The sequence below is a fragment of the Urocitellus parryii genome, chromosome X, assembly GCF_045843805.1.
Source record: "Urocitellus parryii isolate mUroPar1 chromosome X, mUroPar1.hap1, whole genome shotgun sequence".
Classification (NCBI taxonomy): domain Eukaryota; kingdom Metazoa; phylum Chordata; class Mammalia; order Rodentia; family Sciuridae; genus Urocitellus; species Urocitellus parryii.
The window spans coordinates 46,497,353-46,506,715 of record NC_135547.1 but is presented as its reverse complement, the minus strand read 5'-3'; the positions used below and the strand labels follow the sequence as shown (position 1 = coordinate 46,506,715).

Here is a 9,363-nt window from a genome sequence, read left to right as displayed (position 1 = left end):
CAATTTGGAAAGCAGTGTGGAGATTCCTGGGAAAGCTGGGAATGGAACCACCATTTGACCCAGCTATTCCCCTTTTCGGACTACTCCCTAAAGACCTTAAAAGAACGTACTATAGGGATACTGCTACATCGATGTTCTTAGCAGCAAAATTCACAATAGCTAGACTGTGGAACCAACCTAGATGCCCTTCAATAGATGAATGGATAAAAAAAGTGGCATTTATACACAATGGAGTATTACTCAGCACTAAAAAATGACAAAATCATGGCATTTGCAGGGAAATGGAAGGCATTAGAGCAGATTATGCTAAGTGAAGCCAGCCAATCCCTAAAAACCAAATGCCAAATGTCTTCTTTAATATAAGGAGGGCAACTAAGAACAGAACAGGGAGGAAGAGCATGAGAAGAAGATCACCATTAAACAGGGATGAGAGGTGGGAGGGAAAGGGAGAGAGAAGGGAAATTGCATGGTAATGGAATGAGACCCTCATTGTTATACAAAATTACATATAGGCGGAAGTGAGGGGAATGGGAATAAAAAACGAGAGAGAAATGAACTACAGTTGATGGGGTAGAGAGAGAAGATGGGAGAGGAGGGGAGTGGAGGGGAGGGGAAGGGGGATAGTAGAGGATAGGAAAGGCAGCAGAATACAACATACATAAGTATGGCAGTATGTAAAAAAGTGGATGTGTAACCAATGTGATTCTGCAATCTGTATATGGGGTAAAAGTGGGAGTTCATAATCCTCTTGAATAAAATGTATGAAATAAGATGTCAAGAACTTTGTAATGTTTTGAACAACTAATATTAATAATAATAAAAAGAACATAAAAAATATCCTTGATGATGCCATAAGAGGTATCCCAATCAGAAAGGAAATAAGATTGTTTCTGTTTGCAGATGTTATGAACTTAGATATAGAAAATTCTAAAAACTTGTGCTGGGTTTCTGAATGAGCAGTAGAGCGCTAACCTAGCACAAGTGAGGCCCTGGGTTCAATCCTCAGCATCACATAAAAATAAATAAGTAAAATAAAATATTGTGTACAACTAGAACTAAAAGATAAATATTAAAAAAGAAAATTCTATAAACTTCACAAAAATTGGCTAGAACTAATAAATTCACCAAAGTTGCAGGATACAAGATATGCATAAAATCAGTTATGCTTCTATCAATAGGCATGAATGATCTGAATAGGAAAGTAAGAAAACAATCCCATTTAAATAGCATCAAAATGATAAGATGCCTAGGAATAAATTTAATAAAATAGATGAAAAATCTGTGCATTGGAAATTATAAGATATTTATCAACAAAATTGAAGAAGACAGAAATAAGTAGAAATATATTCCATGTTCATAGATTGGTATATTCTATACTTAAATTGGTATAATCTATACTGTAAAAATGTTCACACTACCTAAATTAATTGGCAACTTTTCTTGAAGAAATACAAATAATAATTCCAAAATTTATATGTAATCAGAAATGACCTTCAATTAAAATAAGCTTGAGCTGAGTATGGTGGCACTTGCCTGTAATACCAGTGGCTTAGAAGCTGAGGAAGAAAGATTGAAAGTTCAAAGCCTGCCTCTGCTCAATGGTGAAGTGCCCCTGGGTTCAATCCCCAGAACTAAAATAAATAAAGAAACAAATAAAAAAAAAAAGCTCGAAGAAGAAGAAGAAGAAGAAGAAGAAGAAGAAGAAGAAGAAGAAGAAGAAGAAGAAGAAGAAGAAGAAGAAGAACAACAACAACAACAACAACAACAACAACAACAACAGCAACAACAACTGGAAAAGCAGAAAAGAATCATATTTACCAATTCAAAATGTAATAAAAATCCATGGTAATTAAAGCAGGATGGTAGTAGCAAAAGGACAAATCTATAGATAATGGAATTGAATGAAAATCCAAGAAATAGGTCCACACAAGCGTAGTCAACTGATAATTGAAAAGAGTGAAACAAATCCACAATATTGAAATGAATGTCTCTTCCATGAATACTTTTGATAAAACTGAATATATACATGTGAAAGAAAGGGTACACTTGACCCCATTGTCTTACTAGATACAAAAATCAACTCAAAATTAACTAAAGATTTAAGCCTAAGATCTAAAACTGAAACTCCTGGGCGATATCATAGAGGAAAATGTAGGTGTTGATCTTGGCAATAGTTTCCTGTATGTGATATCAAAAGCATGGCTTATAAAAGCAAGAATAGACAAGTGGGATGACATCAAATTTAAAAGCTTCTTGACAGCATAAGAAAAAAATGGAGTTAAAAGGCAGTATATAGAATGGAAGAAAATACATACAAACCAAACATCTGATAAGGGAGTAATTTCAAAGAATACATAAATAATTCCTTCAATTAACAAAAAAGTGAATTGTTTCATTTTATCATGAGCTATAGAATTGAATAGACATTACTCCAAAGAAAATATAAAAAAAGGCAAACAGATATATGAAAATATACTTATTATCACTTATCACTAGGGAAATGCAAATCAAATAACAATGTAATATCGTCTCATATCTGTTATGATAACCTATATAAAAAATAAAAATGAAAAGAAAAGGAACAAAGGTAACAAGTATGGAGAATGGTGTGGAAAAATGGAAACTCTTGAACACTGATAGTGGGAAGGCAAAATGGTGAAATTGATATGGAAAGATTATAAGGCATTCCAGAATATTTACAACATAGGATGCAGCAATCCCACTTCTGGGTATTAACCCAAAATAATTTATATCAGGATGTCAAAGAGATATTAGCATTCTCATGTTAATTATAGCATTATTCACTATAGTCAAGGTATAAAATGAGCCAAAATGCCCATTTAAAGAAGAAATGAATACACAAATTGTGTATATACCTACAATGAAATAATTTTCAATCTTAAAAACAAGGAAATTCTGCTGTATGTGGCAACATGGTGAACACTGAGGACATTATACTAAATGAAATAAACCTATTAAAGAAGGAAAAATGCTACATCATTTGGCCTACACAAGTTATCCGTATTTGTCAAATTCATAGAAGTGAAAAACAAGATGGTGGTTGGCAGTGAGTGAAGGAGTGACTGGGATTTTCTAATCAGCATTTATATATTTTTAGTTAAACCAGATAAGTTCTAGAGATTTGATGACCATCTCAAGGGTTGTTATTGTAATAAAACATAAATAAACATATGTAGAGCATCCTAATTTCCTGAATGGTAAGATAGATGATTTGTTTTATTAAAAAAAAAAGAAGAGAAAAGGAAAAAAAGAATAAATAAAGGGCATCTAGGTTGGTACTAAATTTAGCCACTGTGAATTGAGCTGCTATAAACATTGATATGGCTGTATCAGTTTAGTATGCAATTTAAAGTCCTTTGGGTATAGCCCAAGGAGTGGGATAGCTAGGTCAAATGGGGGTTCCATCCCAGTTTTCTAAGGAATCTCCATACTGCTTTCCAGAGTGGTTACACCAATTTGCAGTCCCACCCGCAATTTATGAATGTGCCTTTCCCCCCACATTCATGCCAGCACTTGTTGTTGTTTGTATTCCCGATAGCTGCCATTCTGACTGGAGCAAGATGAAATCTTAGAACACTTTGATTTGTGTTCCTCTAATTACTAAAGATGTTGAGCATTTTTTTTTTCATATATTTGTTGATCAATTCTATATCTTCTTCCAAAAAAGTGTCTGTTCAGCTCTTTAGTCTGTTTATTCATTGGGTTATTTGGTTTTTTGGTGTTAAGTTTTTTGAGTTCTTTATATATCCTGGAGATTAGTACTCTGACATGCATGTGGCAAAAATTTGCTCCCAAAATGTAGGCTCTCTTTTCACCTCATTGATTGTTTCTTTTGTTGAGAAGAAACTTTCTAGTTTGAATCCATCCCATTCATTGATTCTTTTTTTTAAGAGAGAGTGAGAGAGAGAGAGAATTTTAATATTTATTTTTTAGTATTTCGCGGACACAAGATTTTTTTTTTTGTATGTGGTGCTAAGGATCGAACCCGGGCCTCACGAATGCCAGGCAAGCACGCTACCACTTGAGCCACATCCTCAGCCCCCATTCATTGATTCTTGATTTTATTTCTTGTGCTTTAGGATTCTTGTTAATGAAGTCAGGGCCTAATCCAATGTGATGAAGATTTGAGCCTACTTTTTTATAATTCCTAGGTTCTTGATCCACTTTGAGTTGAGTTTTGTGTATGGTGAGACAGGGATTTAGTTTCATTTTGTTGCATATGGATTTCTAGATTTCCTAGTACCATTTGTTGAAGAGGCTATCTTTTCTCCAACGTATGTTTTTGGCACCTTTGTCTAGTATAAGATATCTGTATTTATGGGTTTTGTCTCTGTGCTTTGTATTTTGTACCATGTCTACATGTCTATTTTGGTGCCAATATTATGCCATTTTTGTTACTATAGCTTTGTTATATAATTTAAGATCTGGTATTGTGATGCTTCCTGATTCAATCTTCTTGCTAAGGATTGCTTTGGCTATTCCAGGTCTCTTATTTTTCTAAGTGATTTTCATGATTGCTTTTCCTATTTCTATAAGGAATGATCTTGGGATTTTAATTGGAATCACATTGAATCTATATACCACTTTGAGACATAGCCATTTTAACAATATTAATTATGCCTACCCAAGAGCATAGGAGGTCTTTCTATCTTCTAAGGTTTCTTTAAATTGAGGAATGTCTTCAAAACTACTGAGAACATGAGAAAAGACTTTAAGAATACAACTTGAGGGCTCAGTGGCAGAGCACCAGCCTCGCACATATGAGGCACTGGGTTTATTCTTCAGCACCACATAAGAATAAATAAACAAATTAAGAGGAAAAAAATACAACTTGAAGAAGCTTTCAATGAATAAAATAGAAGAATTTGAGGAACAAAGAATGAGATTTGCATATATATTACATCATATATATTTAAATGTGTATATTCATAAATACAATTTAAGATCTTCATTTTCCCTTATGTAAGTTATTAGGCCAACAAGTTTTCTTTTTAAAAAAAATTAATCAATAAAGGAAAGAGACCTTTATCCTGCATTTTCTATAAACACTGTATTTCAGTGCAATCAAGTAATTCATGAGAAAATTCTTCTTCATAAGACAGAATCATTTGAAGAAATTAATAGGTCAAATGGAGTAGTTTTTTCATGGAAATTCTGAAGGTCATGAACAAGAGAAATGGGAATGTCAAGAAATATTAAGAGTTAAGGCCATCATTTTAGCTAATAATTTTATTTATGCAATGATAAAATTAGAAGATAGATTTAGTAAAAACAGTTAACACATGAGTCATTCTGGACTTAACTATAACAAACTTCACAAGCCTAAACCAATTGTGGAGAACTCCTAATAGCCCCCTCTGCTGTACCAGGCATTATGTGTTTATCTGATGGCTTGAGGACAGACCCAGTAAATCCTCAGACTAGAAAAATATGGGATGCTAAAGGTTCATGTATTAATTAGCGGAGAAATATTTTTAAATATTAGCATTCATTACAGCCATAGACACACTTTCAACTTTCTGTTGTACCTGTATCAAAAAAATTGTAGGATATTAGACTATGAATTTCACCTCTTTCTTTGTAATTTTACCTTACCCTTGTTTCTCTTTATTTATCTCATGTTTAAAATACACTATTGGGTCATGTTCCATGTTCTGTTATAAGCTGCTTCCTATGGCACAGAAAAGGTCTAAATAAATACACATATTCATTGAAATAACTCCTCATAACTCTAACTGTGTAAGTCTAACAATATCTTTAATTTCAATTATGAAATCCACTTATTTTTTGGTCATCTGCTCTGTTGACAGGAACTTAAATAAACACATCACTAAATTTAAATTTTTTAACTTGTTCTAATAGTAATATTCCTGCAGAATTACTTATCTGACTTGTCATTTCTTTAAAAATTTTGCCTTGCTATTTTGGTGTTTTTTAGAAAAAATTTTTACTAAGACAGATATATAATATTTATATATCTGTCTCTCCCTGTATATGAATGTGTGTGTATATATATATATATATATATATATATATATATATATATATTATAAGAATTCCATACAGTTTAAGAATATGCCCCAAGGAAATTTTAATATATAATGAGATATACTAATAAATATATAATATATATAATTTATGATTAAATATAATAAGTTTTTATCAGTTCATTAGAGTTATACATAATATTTTTGGGGGGGGATACATTTTAACATTTTACCATAATTATGCAAGCATGAATATAGTTTGCACCACTTTAGTTCCCAGTAGTGTCCCTTTTCCTCCTATCCTCATTTGCCCTATTTCTTTTCCTCTACTCCACTGGTCTTCTTTCTATTTATTTATAGTTTTTAGAAAATTAGTGTGTTGTATTCATATAATTTATAAATATAGTCAATGTAAATATTTATTGAATAAATATTAATATTCATATAAATATAAATTTATAATAATTTTACATATATATTGTATATAAAGGTAAAATTCACTGTGATATATTCATTTATGTTCACAGAATAGTTAAGTTTCATTCCATAATTCTTCCCTTTTCCTGTTCCTCCTTCTTCCCCCTCAATTTTGTTCCTTTATTCCACTGATATCTTCTGTTTTTGTAGTATCCACCCCCAAACTTTCCCCCAATTATTTTGGCCTAGCTTCCATATATGAGAGGAAACATTCAACTCCTGAGTTTTTGAGTCTGTATTATTTCACTTAGCATGATGTTCTCCAATTCTATGCATACCAGCAGATGCAATAATTTCATTCTTCTTTATGGCTAAGTAAAACTCCATTGTGTACACATTTATACCACATTTTCTTTATCAATTCATTTGTTGATAGACATTTGGACTGGTTCCTTAACTTGCCTACTGTGAATTGCACTGCAAAACATTGATATGACAGTATTCCCCTATATTATGCTAATTTAATGAGGACTGGGGTTATTGAGTCATGTGATGGTTTCATTTCTATCTTTTGGAGGAATCTCTATACTCCTTTCCAGAGTAGTTGCACTAATTTTCACTGTCACCAATAATGTATGAGTGTACCATTTTCTCCATATCCTTGTCAGCTTTTATTATTATTTTTATTCTTGATAATCAGCATTTTGACTGGAGTGAGAGGAAATCTAAATGGAGTTTTAAATTGCATTTCCCAAATTGGTAGAGATATCATTTTTTTCATATATTTGTTGGTAATTTCCATATCTTCTTTTGAGAAGCATTTGTTTGGATTTTGTTGTTGTTGTTGTTACTGGTTTTTTGCCTATTTATTAACATGAGTTACTTGGGATTTTTGTGCTAAGTTTTTTGAGTTCTTTATATATTCTGGATATTAATCCCCTGTTTGAGGTGCGGATGGTATAGAGCTCCCATTTTGAAAGCTGTCTCTTTGCACTTTATTTTTTCCTATGCTGTACAGAAGCTTTTAAATTTTTTGACATCTTACTTATTGTTCTTCTGTTTTGGCAGTTTCTTTTGCTCAATTAGATATTTTGCTTGATATGATTGACCATTGGGATAGAATACTTTGGCAGCCTGCTAACAGATATCACACCTCTTTGGGATTTCAGTGAGTTACATAACTTTATTTAAATTTTGAAACTTGAATTTTTTCAGAAACATAATAATCTAACAATTGTCAAACTTTCCTAGGTACTCTTATGATTTTTTCCATTTTTTTTTTCATTTACATTCAGTTGGGTGGTTAACAAACCCCTAAACTAAGACTTTGTTAACCACCTAACTGAATGTAATTTAAGATTCAAAGAAAACTGCCTCCCAAAAATGGCCGGGGAAGCCTCTGTGAGGGTAGACTGATAGGAACAGCGGAATCTGCAGCGAACAACCTGGGACATGATCTAGAACATGATAGTGTCAGTGTCGTGGCCTGAACCATGGAGGAGGGTGGCCTAGCTGCAGGTGGTGGCAGAGACAGTATTACTAGCGGGAGTGGTGGGGCACAACAAAGGAGCTTGAGTGAATGGCTGAAGTCCTGGTCACCAGTGAGCAGTTACAAACTCAGGCTGCAGGAAGAAATGGTAATTAAAGATAGAAGTCTCAAAACCTTCCCAAACTGTTTTGCTGCAAAAGAACTAAATGACTTTTAGAACACAAAGGTGCACCTTCCCTCTGGACAATGAAATAAGAAAGGCTTTTAAGAGAGGACACAGGCTGTATGAGAAGTTGAGGAGCACAGAAAAACACACTCTTACAACCTAGGGAAGAGGAAGGGGTCAAGTATGAATGCACCTTCATGGCATCTGAATTCCTGGATTGGCTGGTTCAGGAAGGTGAGACCACCACAAGAAAAGAGGCTGAGCAGCTTTGCCACCTTTGCCACCAGCTAGTGCAGCATGGCATGATACAACATGTGTACAACAAGCACCTGTTTGTGGACAGCAATCTTCTTCACCAGTTCAGAATGAACTTCAGTTGGAGAAGACTGATGGGGCTGCTCAAAGAAAAGTTCCCCTCCTGCCAGAAGAATCAAGACTGTCCCTTCTGCCTGAGGAAGCAGAGCCATGACAATTGGAAATCTACCAGCTTCATGCCACTTAGCCCAACAAGAAGATAAAGATCCTGTCTGCAGTACTGAGGAGCAGCATAAACAGTTGCTGAAGCAGTGACTATTTCAGTAGCAGCCCCACCCTCAGCAGCAGCCCTCTTGCTCTGCAACCCCAAATCTGTGCTCAAGAGACCAGTCACTTCTGCGCAGCTCCTGATGCCTTGGGCAGGTTAAGCAAGGAAGATGTTCACGACTGTTGGCAATGCAGTTAACTGGGGCTTTGTGGTACAAGGAAGTAAGCCATGCCATGTCCAGGCAGTGGATCCCAGCAGCCCTACAGCCACAGCAGGAATGAAGATCTGTCAGTTCATCATCTTTGTAATGGGCTCAAAGTGCTGCACATAGACTGCTGGACCATGGACCATCTGATTCTTATATGCCCAAGGACAATAGTAATGGAAGTCATGAAGGAGTAATAGTGCTGAGCAGGTCTGCCTCCAGGCATTCAGCAGCCTGTGAGTGACCAGAGTGATGCAATAACGCAATGATATGACTTCATGCAAATGGATGGCTTTGGATATACGAAAATTTTCTTCGTGAATAAGGATCTTGACTTTCCTACAGTGTTTGAATGTGAGAGAACCGGGTAGCACATCATTTAAAAAAATCAGTATAGAAAACATTTATGAAATAAGAGATTTCCTACAAAATGAAATTTTCTCACTACATTTTCTTTATCTACTTATCTGTTGAAGATTGGTTCCATAGCTTGGCTATTGTGAATTCAGCTGCTACAACATTAATGTGGCTTCATCGCTGATGTGTATGAGTGTA

At 34.4% G+C, this 9,363-nt stretch overlaps 1 pseudogene; it reads left to right on the top strand.

Moving 5' to 3' along the window:
* Positions 1-7,918: 7,918 nt before the first annotated feature.
* On the top strand, positions 7,919-9,005 carry LOC113197086 (DEP domain-containing mTOR-interacting protein pseudogene; annotated as a pseudogene).
* Positions 9,006-9,363: the final 358 nt, after the last annotated feature.